Source organism: Asterias amurensis, chromosome 7 (genome assembly GCF_032118995.1).
Source record: "Asterias amurensis chromosome 7, ASM3211899v1".
Lineage (NCBI taxonomy): Eukaryota > Metazoa > Echinodermata > Asteroidea > Forcipulatida > Asteriidae > Asterias > Asterias amurensis.
Window position 1 is genome coordinate 2,733,940 of NC_092654.1, and position 20,761 is coordinate 2,754,700.

The 20,761-nt window shown below is 37.3% G+C and overlaps 1 protein-coding gene across 2 annotated transcripts in view; it reads left to right on the forward strand.

The window, feature by feature from the left end:
- The first annotated feature begins 1,323 nt into the window (after positions 1 to 1,323).
- Positions 1,324 to 20,761, forward strand: part of LOC139939358 (uncharacterized) — a 33,889-nt gene continuing 14,451 nt past the window's right edge. The window contains exons 1-2 of one of the 2 annotated variants that reach the window (XM_071935165.1): positions 1,324 to 1,403; positions 19,406 to 19,526. The gene's annotated coding sequence lies outside the window, so the exon portion shown is untranslated. Of the gene's footprint in view, positions 1,404 to 2,273; positions 2,355 to 19,405; positions 19,527 to 20,761 lie in introns of those variants that run through there. The other variant, XM_071935164.1, reaches the window with a different exon arrangement.

The following is a 20,761-nucleotide window of genomic DNA, read 5'->3' on the forward strand; positions in this document are numbered from 1 at the left end:
AGGTTTTCATTAAACCACTTGTTGAAAACCGATTCAACAAACTTTGATTCCCATTAATAAATTCCTTTTCGATCAAAAACATCAACACCTTTTGGTCAAAAAGTAAAATAAATGCAAAAATTATAATTGTTCAATGATTTCTTTCAACACAACACCCCTCCAGCTATGAAATGATAAGGCCTGATCGGGTAAACATTTCCTTATAAGGGAATGCTGTGTGCGTATCTCGTGATGTGGTACAACTGTTTCAGCCGGTGCTCTCGACCAATAGGAATGAAGAAACTGTCTTAAGCACAGGTGGTGCAAGCTCGCGTGTCATGTCCATGTTCCAACACTTTTCACTGGTGACGCGCTCTCCACCAATAGGAATAGCAGAACTGTCTGAGGTATTTATGAATAAAATTATTATGATGCGCTTCATCCTCGAGCCTCTAATTAACCCACATCAACCCCAACAATTGCCTTTGGTACACTGTGCTTTTAGTGTGGTGCCCTTTGCAAAGTTACCGATTGACATTTTCCTCACAGAAGTGCCCCTTACAAGAAAAAAATTGCTGTGCCCCCCCCCCCAACCCCCCCACCCACCTTCAAGGGCTGTACTCCCTTAGCAAAGCTGCCAAGTCTCCCTGGTGCTGCAGAAAGTTCCCTTAAAATAAACCAAGCTTCCCATATTATGTAATTTGGTTTTACCCACACACTGCAGTGTGTGTAAAGGATTCTCTGTACTTTCTCGAGCCCTGTGACAAAAACTCACAGGCATATTCCTTGGATGGGATTAAAGCTCACAATCGTTTCCATTCTTGAGATTGCCAGTAGCTAGAGGTAGTCTGAATCCTGTGTGTTTGATTAACAAAACCATCCTAGCTTAAATTGGAAGTTCCCCTATTATGTTGAATGTAATCCTAAAATTATCTCACTGATTGTTGTATAAAATCTCTGAATGCAAGTTGTAACAAATGCTGTGGGCTCAGCCTGAGACTTTGTGTTGCTAAAACTAGGGTCAAATCTCCAACCTTGTCCCTTTTCACCTACAGCATCATGCTATCTTGGAATTATGTAACTCTGAACTACATAGTTTTCAGTCATTTGTATTGTCAGAGATTTCCAGTTTTTCAGATTAATTTTCTCTTTTTAATTTGTTTACTCAAAAACATAGACGGGTTGGAACTTCCATTGGGGTCAGATTCTACATCACAATAAGTCCCTTCACTTATTATGTAAATTATTGATGGGATCAGGTGAACTTATACTTTATAGATCCTCTTTTTCACACATTAAGTTGTTTTCATTATTGAGGGCGCTATACTAGATTGATGGATACACCAACAACTTACATTAAATTGGTGCTGGATGAAGTCTTCGTTGTGCTCTGGTAATCTCAGAACTTCTTGACAAGAACTCAGGTGAGTGCTTCCTGTACAAGACGAAAATAAAGTGTTAATAATGAGTGTGACATTGGTGGGAAGGGATGCACACTCTTCCACATTATTAAGTTGGCATGGTATTATCTAGCCCCACTTGCGTGGCCAAGGATAGCTGAATCCATCCTTGGCCACACAAGTGGGGCTAGGTATTATCCGATTGGGAGTAAAAGTTGTGGTACTTACCCGCTCTGGACCCCTTTTTATCATAAAACATTAAACAAATTTATAAAATTGATTCAAACAATAAATTGTAAACTAACTTGTCCCCATCGGTGTTATTCCTTAAAAGCTTGTGCACTTTCTACCTTCCATAGATGAAGATTTGAGGATTTTCATGAAGAAACTAAAAATAATAGACAGATGACAGAAGTGCAAGAAAGCATCTGAATTATGCTCGTCATATTAAGCAGGTGATAAGTTTTCAACCTTTAGCTAAAAGAGCATTTTTTTTTATTGCCGTCGCCAGCTTTTATTTTTGTCAGACAAAATGAGTTACTCGAATCGAATATTATCTCACATTATCAGTAACGTTGGCAACTATTATTATCACAGTATCTCACATCATGACATGATCTCGTGATTGGTGCATTTAGCCTTAGAAAGCCATTAAATTTTGGTCTTTTGACAAAAAAACTAGGATAGATCTTCTGTCAATGATAAATTACAATAGCATTTAATGAAAAACCCAAGATTAATTCTTTGTATAAATATTCCCTCCCCGCTGGCTTTATAATCGAAAGGGAAAAAAGGATAAGTAAGTTTGTAACAGAGGGTCACTTAAAATGGTCTAGCGCCCTCTTTTGAAATTTTAACACCTTTTTAGGAAAACAAAACAGCCGTCGGATAATTAAGCAAACGCTTGCGGACAAATATAACACCGGTGACCGCCTGCTCTAACAATAGATGCCAGATTTGCCATGTTTTATAAATGTAAGTACCCCTAAAAAATATATAACATTCCTTATTTTGTTTTCATCATGCAGCTTGTCTGATTGTGTAGGCCATTCAGTTATGGAATTAATTATTTCTGCATTTTTACGGTGGCAGTTTGTGACTTGCAAAATTGTATCGCCCGCCCCCATCTCTATATAAATAATCAACGCATCTGTTGTCTGCACACACAGCCTTGTTGTTATTTCAGGATGACCATGGACAAATTAAAGTTGACATAGCCCTGGGGCCAATTTCATACAACTGCTTTAAAAAAAGCTCAGCAGAAAAGATATGACATTGTGTTTTACTGGCTGTTATATTGTTAACCCTGTCCTGTTTTGGTTGGCATAATTATTAGCTACTGTGCTCCATGCTGTGCCTGGGCTAAGCATGCTACGCTATGACGATTATGAAATCATAATTTTGGCCCAGGTCAGTGGCAGTGCAGTGGTGGCTACACTGATGACCTACCATGCCATGGCTAAAGTTGACCTGTCCTTCATGTCCATACCAATGGTCTCGTTTAACTTGCCTTGGTCAATTTTTTTTTTTTCAAGATGGCTCATGTTTACATTACAAAAAAACACAAAATTGTAGAATCAAGAAGAGTGTGCAACTAAAATTTTAATTTAAACAATACTTTGTGATTCGATTTGCTCTATTTAATTCCTTATTTATTTTCCCCCTTCCCTTTGCAGTTTACAAATGGTATCCTTTCTTGGCCTTGGTTTATCATTCTAGATTTATAAATTTAATAAATTCTCTGTTGTCATTCTGTTAGTTTGTCATGTCAATTGTTTTTGTCCGATACATGATTGTGTTGGTAGCTTTGGGCGTTGTACTTGTCTTACCGCAGCTATGTCAATTTATTTTGCAGTTTACAGGGTTGCCCCAGGTGCTGGATCTAAAGTCCTTTATAATTCTCTGATTTACCCAATACAGCAAGTTGATTTACCAATCAACGTAAAAACATAATTAAGGGGGGTCTCAAACCCGCAAGATTTTTTGTTGTTGACCCCTCCACTTCCAAGCTTTATTGTATGTAACCTTCAATTTCCTTTCCACTGCACTTTTCCATACTGGTTATTTACTATTTTCATTCTTGGTTGGATTTGGTAATAAGTTAATTAAACTCAATACATAGTCACATGAACGGGAATGAGCGAGGCCTGCAGTGTATTACAAACTGGAGCTTTGTTTTTGAGATGAGAAGACCGATCTCATTTGTCTTAATATGGGTAGTAGACTTTGATAATCAATAATACTGAATATATATTTTATTAGACTCAAAGTCAACATTTTAATTCACCATTAAGAAAAATTATTGAATTGAAAAGCACAAGACACACGGATTTGTCAAGTCGTGAGTTACTGGCCCAACACTAAAATCGCTAGGCTCCTGCCTGTCGTCCAGTAATTCCCAGCCCTATAGAAGGGAAATCACTCACTGGCATGGTGCTACATATCCCAAAACTATTCCCGACATTGACAGAATTTTATAACTCTCTTGAGGTATGCAGTTTGACCTACTCTTGTGACCTCGTTAAGTAATGGTCTGCAAAAAATGTTTGTAGTTATTGTATGAATTGTTTAGAAGTTGGCCTTGGTGAGCTCCTGACATCTGTTAAGGTCATGTGTTATTTTTTTCTGCATGAATAATTAATTTAAGTAGGTGTAAATATTGATTTCTTGTTAAATGGTATAGGCCCCCAACCACCTTAAAACTTCCTTAAAGCCCTCAGCAGGCTGGCCCCTGGGTTGGAGAAGGGAATCCACAAGACTGCATGGATTGTAGCTCAAAATGTTTATTGGACCAGAAATTATGTAGTAAACATTCAAAATGAGTTGAACACGCACTAGGTGGGTGCCATTCGGAAAAGAGTACTGTATATATGAACATACTGTTTGTTTGTTTAACATTGTAGGTGGGTCAACAGAAATAAAAGTGTTTAAAGATGTGACAGACTTCGCAAAATACAAAAGGGCCAAATTTTGGAGGCATCAAATGCACTGCATGTGTGCGAAAGGAACATTACAACAGCACAAGGGAATCTGTAATATTAACAGGCAAATGTAAATTCTCATTTATTTAGCAAATTTTCAAATCTTCAAGATTGTTATCCAAAAAATGACTGTTAAAAAAATACCTCCTTAAGATATCTGAAGTTACTGTGTAAAAAAAATAAAATAAGCTTTGTGGTTTGATAATTGATACTTATAAAGTCGCACCCCCTTAAGGTGATCCCACTGCTGCCGCTTTCCAGGTTGTATTGTAGCCTACGTGGGCGTGATCCCTGGCTATACAGCAGTCACAGGTAGAATGATTTCTGACTGCACCCCCCCCCCCCCCCAACAAAGATACTGACAAATACATGTAGGGAGGCCACCTACGTTACATGGTAGATAGTTGGTAGTGCGCTACGATGTTAATATGGAGGTCACAAGTTCAAATCAAATATTTCCTTGTTCAACAGCCCAAAATTAGTTAAGAATTTACCCAGTCAGTTTCCCTTATGGCTTACTTCTTGACATCAATCTTAAGAGTGGCATCATGGCAAATTTTCCGAGCTCATTACTTAAGTAACAGGTCCAATTCATCTTACCTCTATGTCTCAAACTACCGATGACCTTAAGTGGGGTCAAACCCTAAGTACCTACTCAAACCTGACAGACTTCGAACTTCCAGGAAATGTGGACCAAAAGGAATTCCCTCTCTCCTAAAAAAGTGATGTCAGCACCCAAATATTCAAGCACTACCCACAGAATACCCCCTGAGAACCTATTAGAACATTCCAATTGGTCCTGTTTACAACTGAGTCCAACATCTCCCTACCTTTGGAATGTCAAGTAGGTGGAGATTGTAACTTGATACATCTACAGGCACTGCTTGATCTGTGTCTAACTTTATTATGAATATTCATTAGGGTGATACTATATCGTACAGAGGGGAACAACATACTTTTGAGAGTTCTGTTTTGGGCATGTCCGTGAATTTAAAGAATAGGAACAACTGTATTGTAATTTAAAGAGATTTTACAATTTCAGCTCAGTAATGCTGAACAGTGAAAAGGGAAATTTTAACTGATGACTTTTTATTGTTTTAAAACAATTTTGTGCTAAATTGAGCATGTAGCTCAGCCCTTTTTAACATTTTCCGACTCTTCTGAGGGTCAAATGTCATGCCTGCTCTTTACATCTGGAATTCTTTGAACAGAACGAAAGAGAGAAACAAACAAAAAAACAAACAAACAAAAATCAATTCTGAAAATCAATTTTCACTTAAGGTGCTGTGCTGTGCTTCTATTGTAGTTGATTTTCCCTTGTGGATTTTATTTGTTGTTAGTTGATTTCAGCATAGGGCAAGGACAATACATAATTTCAAGCCTGATGCTTCTAGAGCTATAGGTAACCTATTATGTCTAGTAGAACTTGTTGCCTTGTTTTGTCGACAGTCTGTGGTATTGTTTTGCCTGTGATTCTTTAGAGAGATTTAGCTTTAAAAAGAAGTACATGGACTAGGATTCTTTGGAAATTCACCATACTTGAGGCTTCTTCAGTTCTGAGCTCCAGAGGGATTAGTACATGTTGTTGATAAAGATCTCTCGAGGTAAAGTCTGTATTCAGTTCGGACTAAAAAGGAGATGTTCTTGAAGTGTGCGATAGAGGTCTTCAGGCAATATCTTACTTGTTATTCAAAGTTATTTTTCTACGCTATGCTGTCTGAGATACATTAAAGTGTCACTCGTTGTGTTTTGGTTTTTGCCACGAAAAGGATTTTTTTCAATCAAAATGTGTGGGTGTTTGAAGCCATTATACACTTGTGGAACAGAAAAAAAAAAAAAAGGTTCACAGATTCACAAATAACTTTACAGAAGGTAATGGTGAAAGACCTCTCTTGAAATATTATTCCATGAAATGCTTTACTTTTTGAGAAAACATTCAAACAACTATAAATTCTCGATATCAAGAATTACAGATTTATTTTAAACCTATGTCTTGACACGGCGAAACGTGCAGAAACAAGGGTGGGTTTTCCCGTCGTTTTCTCCCGACTCTAATGACCGATTGAGCCTAAATTTTTAATCTTTAAGATTAATGTGACCGATAATTCATGTACAGTTTTGGCTGTGATTGCAAGAGAAAAATTGTTTCCTTTGTTGAATAAAACAAGCAGTCCTTAATCACATTTAGATTAAATATTCGATAGTTTTCAATAATGCCATGTTACCACACACAATCAGTATTGAATGACCAATGCAGTTTGTCCATAAACTAGCATTGTTTCTTTGTATAAAACATGTACAGGTATTATACAAATCTACTGTACAAGTATGTCAAGGCTTTAAGGTTGTTTACTCACAAAATATTTGAGAAGTCAATGTTTACATTCTCTGTAAATGCTTGATTGCCTTGATAAAGGAAAGACAACTGTTTGGTTTAGGCTGTTTTACATCCTGCCTATTGGGGTGCAAAGCAAAATGTCCTAGATCAAAAGTTATAATATTGTCCGGCTACAATTACATGTTGCTACTTGTGTTAGTCAAACGATTGCATTTACACAATATTTAACTAAACAAACATAGTAATAAAAATATGATTTTTTGCTGATTTGACCCACAAATTTTGAGTTAAAATTCAATAGGTATTTTGATGGGGGTCGAGAAAGTTACAAGCTTTACTAAGCCTTATTAGTAGCAGTGAAATAAAGTGCTCAAAATTAGTTTCTGTCGGGATCCCGACCAAAAGTTGTTTTTACCCAACCACGTAGCACTGTTTATTCAGAACTTTCCCGAGTTCTGTGAAAAAATCCACAGGCAAATCACTTGGGCAGGATATTGTAGAAGAACGTCAGGAACAATAAGTCAACCTGTTAAGTGGCTTCTCTGGAAGTCATTTCTGTGAATGATAAGGGTACAATGTACATCACTCATTTTCATCTCAAGGTCTCATCCTCTTTTTCTATAGACCATCTTTCTTTGTAAATTATTTCTTTTCCTCTGCTATCCAAAAATCCCCTCTTTGTGTACCAAAACCCAAATTCCAACAAGTAAATCTTAGTTCTAAACCCATAGTTTTGGGAAATGGACACCACATCCGCTGAAAAGGCGTTTCACCGAAAAATAAGACATCGTCTTTCCGGCTGACCATTTCTTAAATCCCATCGCGACGTCATCGCACTTCCGTCTTGCTGAAATAAAGTCCGAGGAGCAGTTTAGGAGATCCATGCCCTCAGGGGGCCTTGAAGGACTGGCCAGCTGAGCTTAAAGATGTTCTTTAACAGGTCTGTGTCCGGATTTAAAAATTCTCTTGAGGACGACTGCACGTTTTTTTGCTCCCGCAAACACCTGCGCATCTTGGATCACCATTCAATTAAGAGTTTGATTTTGGTCCAACTCGAGATGTCAGTGTGAGACAAGAGTACGAGGGAGCTATACGGAGTAATCCTTCTTGCGTCTGTGGGGAATATTCATGTTTTTTGGCAGGGTTTGCTTTCGTCGTGATTTATTCTCTCTCACAAAAACACCGTTATGACTTGTTGAGGAATGAAAGAAAACACCCTCAATGTTTTTGGAAGATTTTTCAGTACATGTACTTTTGGAGATACAAATGTCACGGAAGATAAAACAGACTTGATACATGTATATTCATCCTACTTAGGTCTGACTTTTTAAAAACATTTGTGTTTAAGTACCCTGAAAATTATTATTTAAAGCGTCTACCATGTGTACCGTCAGCCCTTGTCCTCTATAAAATATTTCTACTTTTTTCCAAGAACAAAATTTGATGCCTCACAAAAAAAATCTTGGATTGTTTGAAGGTCTTATGATTCACATCTGAGATTATTTTCATTATTTTTTTTACCAAATTATTTAGTTCACCAATCTTTCTCCAGAAGACAATCAGAGCATACTGACCGAAATGTTGAGTCGAAATATATATTGGTTCTTTTCAGAACCACCCCAAATCAATAAGAGACTGTCCTTACAGGGTGTTGGCGCAAAAAAATGTCTTGGCTTTGTTTGAAGGTCTTAAGATTCATATCTGAGATTATTTTCATTATTTATTTTACCAAATTATTTAGTTCACCAATCTTTCTCCAGAAGACAATCAGAGCATACTGACCGAAATGTCAAGTCGATATATATATTGGTTCTTTTCAGAACCACCCCAAATCAATTAGAGATTGTCATTACTATGGTGTGAGCGCTAACTTAACATATTTCACCAACCTTGTTTTCTGTCCACTTTGATTAGTTCTGTTCTTATAGCTCTCAAAATTAACATTGGGCTACTGGCCCGAGGCCAATGGTTCTATCGTTAGGCCAGTAAACTCTATCAGCTTTAGAGATTCAGTTGGAGGAACACAAGCCAAAGCGGTTTGATGAGTACAGTGGTAGGAAAAGAGTCGGACATGATGAAATCAAGACCCTGGGCAAGTCGTAGACAACTGTTCGAATTTTGTACGTATTTTGTCAACATTTGAACACCATTTATTTCCAATAAATAAGTGAAACAGTGACATGTTATTACTATTCAATTGGAAAACACAAGACTGCCCAGCTTGTCAGGTCATGATTTGACTGGCTCGGAGCTAAAATCACAAGCCTTGGGCTGGCGTTTCAGGGTCAAATTCAAGCCCTGGAATAAACAGGTGGTTTATAATCAGACACAAATGGAGAGTGCTATGTGGTTCTGACTTTCAGATAGATGAGCCACTGTGTTGTTGATGTTATCATCATCTTCAAGTGACTTTCCCCCCTCCCGATTTAAATGGTTTGACCCTTCCAGGGGTGGCAGACTTCGCCAACGGGAGGCATACCTAGCGTTGATTAAAATTATATTATGAGTTTTGGCTTACTCATGGGATGTAAATAGCTGAGGATGTGTCATCATTGTTTGCCCCATAGTCTACAACGAGGCTTATCCCTCTTGCTTAACTCATGGAGATTGTTCAAGTATTTTAATTAATTTCATTTCAATTCAATGTAATATATTTGTTTCCGTACTCGCAATAAGAAAAGGCAGAATCATGCAGAATCATGCAGACAAAAATAAAGTAGTACAATACAAGCAATGAGTAAACATCACCAATGATAAGTTTACGATACTAAGAAAATAAAAAATAATTAATATGTTGTATGTAAGTAGACTGTCCAAATAAGCCGAGGCTAGTGGGGATCAGCCCTAGTCAAAATACAAAAACAAAAAGCAAAGACGACATAACCCTACAAAAAACTGACAGGAGAGAATGAAAAAATTTACCAGTAATATAATGACCTAATTATATCGATAATGCACTAGAAATAATGACAAAATTAGGACCATCTATTTAAAAAGATAAACATAAAGAGAACTGAAGATGAGCAGTGGAGTCAGGACAGGTTTGACTGTACATGCAGGGGGGAGGGGGGGGGGGGTTATGGACCTTTTATTGTGGCAGTGCAGTTTTAATTTTCACCTATTCTGATTTATGTGCAGCTGTACGGCTGAGGCCGATTTTCATTCAGTTGCGTAATTCTGTGCTACCTTCACGATTTCCATTTCATAGAGTTGCCAACTGTATTGAAAGACTAGCTCTGCAAGTTAATGTGAGGTTGCAAGCTGTCGCCTAATTTTCTTGCCAACTTGTAAATAATACACTTACGCTATTTCAGCAAGTTTTCCTACACACAAGTTGAATGTCAAGTCGCTGCACCACTCTTTTCCAAAACTACATTTAACTCACAAATGGCATTAAGACTTCTACTGTCACTGTGCTTTTAATGAACAGGCCTGAAAATATGATATGATATTTATTGGTGGAATTTCATACTGGAAGTGTTTTGTGGAGGGACCATCAAGGATGGGTAGATATTATATTATATCCGTGATCTACAAAGTGATACGCTTGTTTTGCAAACAATGCAGGAAATGTGGTGAAAACAGGCAGGAAAATCATTCTCAGATTGAAGTAGTGTAGACATCCTCCCAGCAAGTGGTTTGAATACGTGGTTGTTACTGATATTATACAGACCAGCCTCAAAATTGGCTTGAACCCTCAGCTAGTGGTTTCTTTCTTTAAAATGATAGGTCATGTTCAAATTAGTGGCCATGGCTGTATACGGCTGGATTGCCCCCCTAGCCATGTCACCCTAAATTGATTTGTAGGACATCATTAGCATTACCCTTTTTTCAACAGTCATAGCTATAGCTGTAGCCGCTATAGTATAAGAAAAAAAATAATGTGCACCATGATTAAAGCCCTGAATGGTAGGCCTTTAATGGCATACCCCAACTTTAGACTAAACCGTTGTGTTCAGCTTTCACGGTATTTGGATAGTTACACATCCACTCTGGGAACGCGAACACAATTTTCCTACCTTTTATGGGCTCACCAATCTAGAAATTTTCATTGGTAAATTTTCCAGTGATTGTTCAACCAAATGAGGTTGCACTTTGTTTTTTCCCCCTCAAACAACACAGTCAAGTCCCCTGTAGTCCTTGATTGGAGAGCAACACTTACATGATTTCATTCGGGCCTAACTAATTTCCAAGGAGTGGCTTGAGAAGATTGAGGTGTTCCCAAGGATTCCCAGAGCAATGAGTCAGAAATATGGACCCGGGGTTGGATTTCACATCTGAGTTATCACTAGTCTTAGCTCAAGTACCAAACTTAGGACTAGCCTAAGTTTTTTTATAACCTAAGTAATTAGGTCTATCTTTGTAAAATCAATCCCTGGGCCCATGACTTGTCATGGCTAAGCAGTTTCGTGCATCAAACTCAAATTCTGGTGACTAAGTCATCTGGATTCAGGGTAAGTAATCCTGGTCATGATAGTGTTGGAGTGCCGTGAGCATTCACAGAGTGATGGATTTGAGCCTCCATTGCCCCTGGTCTTGGCATTGGTGCCTCTTTAAAAGTTTCCCATTGACTTTAAGATTTTCCAATGCAAGTACCCTTTGCAAAAAGAAACAGCCTTACCCTTTCAACGATGAAAATCCAGGCCTGTTATATGATCATGCTTGTGTACAGGGTGAAAGTAGCCAAGCCTAAAGCAAGGTTTCCAAAATGGCCTTACTCTGAGCATCATGTATTTATGTAGTCCAACTTGATACTCACTTCTATCTGGAAACCATTTATTGAAATTAATATGTAGTTCGGATGACAGACATGGGACCGTCATGTGATACTTGTAGTTGTATTTTCATATATGTAATCCATCATTTTGACGCGTTGTTGTCATAACAAAAAACAATTGCTGTTGAGCTGTATTACTTGTAAAATCAGTGAACTCCATCTCCATTTAATTTGGTATTCACGTTGAAAATAGTTGTTTTGGATTATGCTGAAACCTTTCTCTTAAAGAGAAGGTACATGATTGGTAATTACTCTTAAAATTATCGACCAAAAAGAAATGTTTTTGGTTGGAAGTAAAGTGCCAGCTTTCGATAGTATTAGAGCTATTTTGAGAACCATTCCACCCAAATTTGAATCTGAGATATATGTTACTCAGATTGTGTATTCCATTACGGATTATTATTCCAGCGTGGACATGATCGCTTTGGATTTTCAGGAATATATCAAAATCAATATCTCAAATTTGTACTCCATTTTATTTTGTTGTTAACAATAACAATGCTATACTTTTACTTATTATTCAGTTCAAAATACAGACAGGCTATATACTATTTTGTTTTACAATCTTGCTTCATTATAGTCATCTTGCAATTGTTCAGCATTCACCGTAATTATTAAATTTGATGAATACTTCTTTTTCTTCAGAAATTAGAATAAAATCATACCTGAGGTAGCTCCTACTTGGTTAATTTTTATATAGAAAACTTGATGTTCTACAAAAGAGGCTTTTGTGAAAGATTTGTGGATGGGATTGAGGCATGTTTTAGAATCAGCTTTCAAATCTTGTTGACCTCTTTGACCGAAAAAGTGTCCCGGGGACAACCGAGACTTGACGAAAAGCGCAGAGTGTTTTTTCTTCTCCGTTTGATTGTACCAGGGGAAAAAGCGTGTACCCCACGTCTCTCCAATAACCTTTGGCTGCAACTATCTGTCATCAGTCCCTATACACTGTAGAAGGAGGTTATGTACTTGTAGATTAGCAAAATATTTCTCTCTCTAACACCAATGTTTTGTGTTTGCTGTCGCAAGGCGTAACCATGGCAACTTGTACACATACCTAAAGATGATGACGTGTAATTCAGTTTACAATTTGATCTTATTCACTCACTTGAGCTTTGAGCTAAATAAAGAACCGTTCAAACAAAATTAGCAGACTTATTTTAGAAGAGCGTGACGTACATTTGAGGACTGTGATGTCATAATCACTACGTATGATGTTCAAAGTCCAAGTTGGTGCTCTGACGCAAAATAAACTTCAGAGTGGCAATAGGAAAATTTTTATTCATAATTCAAGGTGATTTGTATATTCTATGAGATGGCTATTTTTAATAAAATTTATGATGATTTTTTTTCTCAATTTCTTTCCGATTCGCACTCTCAACATAAACACATGTTTCTTAGATCGACGCAGTTTGTTAAGAACAAATTTTATTTCCTCATTGTAACTATGACCCTCTTAGTGTGGTGAATCAATCCTTGGTTTGTCAAACCTTTGGATCCTAGCTTCAATCTGTGGACATCTATTTATCACAGGATAATGGGTAAACACCCATTATAATTGGTAAACACCCATTATCCAAAAATGGCATATTGGAAATACTTTTTGGCAATTCCGAACTGGGGAAAAGAGAAAGTAAGCAGCGATTATTTTTTGTTGTTTCCAAATTGCGACTTCTGAAGATTGAATTTGCACAGTCAGGTGGCTTGTAAGATGTGAAATAAAAGATAAAAAGATAATTGGAGTGAAAATTCAAACCTAGTCAAATGTTTGCCAAAACCTTGCATTGCACAATATTCCATTGAGGCTAAGCATAAGTCATGGAATTCAACAAGTAGAAAGTGCTTCTGAATGATTTTCTAATGACGGGGGTAGTCTAGACAAATACATCTCAGACTGTGAGAATTGTTGACCCCGCAGGTGGGAGTAACGACATATCGCAACCTCATTATTCTATACGGTTCATCAAAAACAGTGCGTTTATTTGGTGATTTAGAACTGTGGACCTGACATATTTTCTGCATGGATTGATTTCAAAGGATTGCGTTGTTGCTATCCAACTAGTATTGGGTAGCCTCGCCTAGATGTGGCCTTGTAATTTACGGTCCATGGTTTTTGACAAGAATAGTTTTGACATGTGTTGTTGATATCCATCTATGGAAACAATGAGGTAGAAATTTGTTCCTATTTGGTGTGTATGCCAGAAAACAATGTAAAAAATCCTTCAAATGAAGAATTTTGTGTTGAAATTAATATTTGGTTATAATAATAATAATACTAGTAGTAGTGCCAGGCCTTGCGCTTAGGCTTTTTGTAAAGTAGCCTACAATGCTAGTAAACTGTGCATATTACTTTGCCCCGCGGTTGCTTACCAAAAAGCAAAGAGAGTAATGAAATACTGATCGATCAAATAAGTTTCAAAGTAACTGGAAAAAAACAAGCTCTAAATATGGAATTATTTTCTCTGTATGACAGATACATTGCAACTTACAAACACAGATCATGTTCGTAAATATTTGTGCGTTACACAGCGGATTTGTTCTCTATGATTACACAAACGATCGTCTGCAATTTCCGAAACCAGCCGTTTAATTGAATGTTTATTTACGGGAAATGTAAGAAAATACATTCACACTCCAACTCTAAATAAAAGGCGAGGGATTGTTTTTCTCGGAACATGTATCTCGAACCACCCAACAACCTATTGACTCATGAGGCTGTTTGTTCCGGAAAATCAAGCAACATATTCAACGTATATTTCTGAAGACACCCTGATGCGAAAATGTACGACGGACAGCCGACAAACAAAAATGACCATGGTGTAAAGGACAATGCTCCATCTAACGGCTATCCACCTCCGCCGTTGCCCATAGCAACCACGAGAATGATCGTCATCCCGACAACCAGATCATTCTAGCGCGAGCTGCGATGACGTTAGCGATATATTTTTAGGGGGATATTACTTGTGTGAGGTTCAGACATGTGCGTGTGTGTCATCCTGCATGGAGACTGTGGGTCGTCGGGACCGGTGGTAATTAGCATGGGTTTATGCAGGCTGGTTAGCCAGGGACGAGGCGCTGTTGAAATTGGAACGTGGCATGTTCCACTGGTGGACAGGGCAGAATATTTTACCAGTTGTTTATGTAATTTGCCCATCTGAATCTGTACCCAAAACTGTGATAAAAATTAAAAATAAAATTTAATCTTGTGAAATTTCATCACCATAGAAGTAGCAAGTTAAACAAATCTTTTTGGGAAGCTGACTTGGTTAATTTTTAAATAATTTAAGGATTCATGTGCTGGCACTCTTCCAACTGAGCTATCTTTTGGTGGTTTCTTAAAGGCAGTGGACACTATTGGTAATTGTCAAAATCCAGTATTCTCACTTGGTGTATCTCAACATGTACATAAAATAACAAACCTGTGAAAATTTGAGCTTGATTGGTCGTCGGAGTTGCGCGATAACTATGAAAGAAAAAAACACCCTTGTCACACGAAGTTGTGTACTTTCAGATGCTTGATTTTGAGACCTCAAGTTCTAAACTTGAGGTCTCGAAATCAAATTCGTGGAATATTACTTCTTTATCGAAAACTAAATCACTTCAGAGGGAGCCGTTTCTCACAAGGTTTTATACCATCAACCTCTCCCTGTTACTACTTACCAATTAAGGTTGTATGCTAAACATTATTTTGAGTAATTACCAATAGTGTTCACTGCCTTTAAAAAATGTGTCAATATCTGGGTGCCGGTCAGAAGCCAGTCAACCTCTATAAAAACAAACCAACCAGTTACTAAATTTGGCTAACTTGTAAGAGTGGACATTGGCCTTGGTGGTCTATCAAAATATACCCATCCCCATAGACATCACAAGATATTCCAATAAGAAGGACCCTTTGCAAAATGAAAACAGCCTGCCCTTGAAAGACGAATTGCCAGGCAATTCCATGCAGTTTACTTTGGTTTTCTTTTCCAAACAAAAAGTCCAAGGACTAAAATTCATTTGGTTTTACAAAGGACAACAATACAGTTACTCTTAAACATTAAATAACATTATCGATGGACTTCCTAAAAGTAAACAAAAGAGGGGCTTCTCAAAGTTTACATGTGTAGGGCCTAGAAAAGCTCTGCAAGTTTTAGTGCTAATTTGTTTATGCTGTAGGTTTGCATCACCCAATTACAATTTAGTAATGTTAAATGTCCTTGTCAGCATCTTAAAGGAACACGTTGCCTTGGATCGGACGAGTTGGTCAAAACAAAAGCGTTTGTAACCGTTTTGTATATAATGCATAATTTATGGTTGGAAAGATGTTTTAAAAGTAGAATACAATGATCCACACAAGTTTGCCTCGAAATTGCGTGGTTTTCCTTCTACTGTGAGAACTAACACGGTCGGCCATTTATGGGAGTCCAAATTTTGACCGTCATAAATGGCCGACGTGTTAGTCGACGAGGTAAAAGGAAAACCACGCAATTTCGAGGCATGTTTGTGTGGATCATTGTATTCTACTTTTACAACATCTTTCTACCCATATGCATTTTATAAAAAACGGTTACAAACGCTTTTCAAAGACCAACTCGACCGATCCAAGGCATTGTGTTCCTTTAAGGCATTACTCTTAATCAGTAACCAAAGGTCATCAAGATAAGTAAAATGTCAATGCAATGTACTTGCATGTACTTCTACAAATCCGGCTTAATAAAGTCTCTTCAACCATACATAATAGGTATACATGCGCAACAATAATTTAAAGTGTTTTTTAGATGTTGCAGAAAATCTGGAGAGGTTATTTATTTTACGCGCAGGAAAAATAATCTTAATTTTGAATACAAAATTTCAGCAGATTGAAATGTTTTTGAATCTCTCTCTCTAAAACCACATTCCTCTGAAGGGAATTGCTTCTAAAAATGTTCTACATTATCAACAGCTGCAGTGCTCTTTACCAAGTAGGTTTTTATGTTTGTAGGTTTTTATGTTCATTGCTTTCTTGGAGTAATACCAATAGAAAGGTATACTATCCTGAAGCAATTATGTTCTCCTTACCCCAGCTCAAGAAAAACACTGGTGTCGTAACTCGGACATTTGTGCAAGTCAATGCTTTTTCAGCAGTGCAAAATTAAACTCAAAATCAATGTTTGTCCTTTAAAATTTAGGCTCCCCCAGATCAACAGATCTGGCACCGCCCCTGCACGTGTTTCTCAAAGTTGAAATGCTACATGAACCAATAAATGCATGAAAACGTGTGTCACAGACTCGTGCTAAAATTAAACTAGCCATTTGTGTACGCTTGCTGACTGTCCTTGGTTTGATACAGGCACATAAACTCAATAATGCTGTAGTAAACATCAATGTTTTTTGCTTATTGGCCATCATGTGTTACCATGGAAACTCGTCATTAACTACATCAATAGTCGCTTTTGAACTGTTATTTTAAAAGTATGAATACAACATGGCAGTGGTTGTGAAGCCTGAAAAACAACCAAGAAATCAATAAAGGAAGGAGTCTTTCTACACGGGCAGCCTTCGGAAAAGCTCTTTTAAAAGATACCAGTTATTTCACCCTTATTCATGTTCTGTTGTTTATCATGTTTACTAGTATGTAGTTTGTTTCTCTTGTGTAAAGAGCTGTGATTCATTGTTTTGTAAGAGTTTGGTGTAGTGTATTGACTGAGAAGGGACACGAGGTTTGTGACAGCCGGAGAAATATCTACATGCATGAGGGAAGGGAGATCTGGGGACAACTCGACGAACTATCGTTGACCGAGGACACCACTCAAAAAAAGAAGAAGAAGTGTACTTGTTGTTTTTTAAAGAAAAATAACACTTGGAAAATAATTCCAAGAAGTAGAAGACGTTGTACTTACAGATTTGTTTGTAGCTGAAGTAAAACGTTTTATTTATACATCTGAGCTGTAAATATCAGTAGCTTAATTAATAGTGCGTATTGAAAGTAATTAAAGAAAATTGTTCAATGAGTTAAGTTAATTGAAATGCAACATAAGAACATTTTCCTCAAAATCATCATCAACCAGGAATGGAAAGCATGAGCCATTTTGAGATAATGGCAGGACACAGTAATTTTCCTGTGAGTTTACCCTACTACAATTTGGTAATTTGTCTGCTGTACACCCAAACCATAGCACCTTTTTCTATAAAATACCCAAACCAAACAGACTACAGTCCTGTAGTGTCAGCCATTTCTCAAAAGTTGTTTTCCATTGGATTAACATTCAACAAATATTAATGGTCTCCTTATTTTTTGTGTAAACTGGCAGCATCTTACAAAACGTGAAAACAACCAAGATATCATTATTTTTTAAGCAAATTCGAAAATAGCCTTCATGAATGCTCTGAACATCCAATTTATTTAACATCATCTTTTTGTTGTTAATCATTTCTCTACTAGTTTCTTTTTCTTGTGTGAAGCGCTGTAATGCAGTGTTTTGTAAGAGTTTATATGTAGTGAAGTAAAACTTCTTTTTTTTAAGGCAGTTTTTCTCTCGGATTGTACAACATTCCACAGAGATTTACAGTCTCCTTATTTGTTGTGTAATTGGCAGTTATCTTAATACAAAATGTGAAAACAACCAAGGCAATTCTTTTAAAGAAAACTTGAAAAAAAGGCTTTCCATACTGGCTGCAAGCCTTCGGGAAAGCACTCAAGGTCCCAATTTATTTAACCTCATCTTGTTGTTGTTTATAATTTTATTAATATTTTTTTTGTGTGTGAAGCGCTGTAATACAGTGTTGTGTAAGAAAATTTGAAAATAGGCTTACCATACTGTCAGCAAGCCTTTAAGAAATCTCTCAAGATCCCGATTTGTTAAGACACCTTAATCTTGTTGTTTGAATTTTTTTGAAATGTTTGAAGAAGCCCTTTCATCAGACGAAAGCTGTAAAGACCCCATTTATTTCACCCTGAATTTTGTCATCACTTTTTTTCTTTTTGTGTAAAGCGCTGTTTTTTAAGTGTTTTATAAATGCTTTGGTAATGTAGTGTAGTAAACTTGTTTTATTGAAGAAAAAATAAACACTTGAAAAATATTTAGAAGAAGTAGAGATGGTAGGCCTATAGAGCCATTCAAACAGCTTTATTCCCTGTTGAACTCCGTGCACCTCCATCCTACAATCTAGACTATTTTAAGAGGAATATAAATTCCCACCTTCAGGTCCCATGAGTTATTTTCATCCAAGTATTGTTCTTCTTGCAGCCCCTATCAAGAGTGGCTTTTGGCCATGTTTGGGGCAAACTTGCATTTAAGAAAGAGTGAAAAAACCCAAATACCTACAAAATTAATTTGTACATGTACTGGAACTAAGCAATTCGATTTATACATACACTCTGAGCTGTAAATATCATTAGCTTAATATTTCGTAATTATAACTAACGAGAGATAAATTAAAAAATAGCTAATGGCCTAATAACGCTTCTACCCTAGCAGAGTCTTTCTCAAAAAGGTAACTTAGAGTAAACATTTTTGGGGAAAATGTCAAACTAACTCTGTCAGTTTCCCCTGTGGTTTATTATTCGGTATCTCGAAATGTATTGTTGCCCTTTTTTAATGTATGAGTTAAGGGCAAGTCTTAAAACCTCTTTTTAAGAGGCAAATCTTGTAGGCTTCCCCTCATTTCACAAACACCCCCGCTCCCCGAAATGATGTGTCCCTGTTTTTTTGTTTTGGTGTAATCTGTATTGCCTTGATGCATTATTCATGTAGCCTTGTGGGTGTTTTGATTTTCAACAGTCTTCGTCTCCTACCCCGTCCCAGTCTGCATTGTTAATATGCGCGAATAGGAAGAGATACCTGACTAATTTTTTTTCTAGAGGCCCTTTTTACTTGGCATTGGGGGGAGGTTGGTGTCGCAGCGATGCGGGGTAGTAGTGCATATTCATGTCTTGATGTACCAGTTGTTATTTGATTTCTGCACGCAGGCCGGTATGGAGGTGTTCGAACCATCGGACGGAGTCACTATTCTAGTCTTACTACATCTTCAAATCTAACAAGCAATGTGTGGGGAATCCTACGGAGTTAATGCCCAACCTGTTTGCTCTGGTAAGTAATGTCTTACATTAATTATATGTTAAATAGGCATTGTAATGTCATGTTTTTTATATTAATTTGTTGTTTTTGGTAATACTTGAAATTGAAGTGTGGTTGTTATCGTCTGGTTTGTATGTTTTGATGTTGAGAATTATGACATGTGTGCTGTACTGAATAACTTCATTTTGACTAAAAAAGTGTACTATCTAAGATGCTCCAATATGATCAATTAAATATCACATACAGGCCTCAGTACAAGTAGAAGTTGATTGACAGAGACTTAGTCAATCATGTTTGTATTCTTTACACTGGTCATGTCACAACATTGGCAATGTACTGGCACAACGTTGATAATGTAATGACCTAGAGTTATTCAAGTAGTGTTGTGGTATCACCTGGCAAGATCTGTGTCAACAGGGGATCGGCAGGAGTTGGTCTATTGGCTGGGCTGCATGGTCATGCCAGCATGTCTGTTCTGCTGGCTGGACTGCATGGTGACCCAGGGATCGAGTTTTGGAGAAAAATCCACAAGACAACAGGGCTTGTTACTCAAATTGTTTACTGGCTCAGCATTGTTTTTACAAGACCAGAATCAAAATGACAAACAAAACATTCTGACACAGCTTAACATACAACTATTTAACTGTTTTTAACAAGTAGGCTACTAATCTAAGATTTGTAAGAGAAGATTGATCTAATATGTCTTTATGGTTAATAATACTTTGATTCTAAAAAGTCTACATTTGAATAGTGCCAGCATGCTGGGCTATTGGCTCTCTGGACTGCATGCCGATCTGCTAGCTGGAGTGCCTGGTCAGCCAACCTGTTCGGTCTGAGACTGCCTGGTCAGTCATCAGCCTCACTGTCCGGTCTACTGGCTGGAGTGCCTGGCCTGGTCAGCCAGCCTTTCCGAAGGTTGAGAAGACCAGACTGAAGGACAAACTGACCAATACAAATAATGTCCGCACTGTTATAGTGTTTATTACGAGTGAATCAATCCCAACAATGCAAGGACAAACCATTATGATTTGATAAACCCAATAGTTCGTTTGTCAAGCATTGAATGTATAATGAGGATCTGGTTCTAAAGGTACATGTCCTACATCTATATGCGCTTAGATTTTGCTGTAAACAAATGTTGCCTCAACAATTGATTTGAAACTGAGATTTCATGTAGGAACGTTTGGATGATATTTGATAACACCTTGGGTTTGAACAATTGCTGAAACAATTGTCCTTTAGTGTTA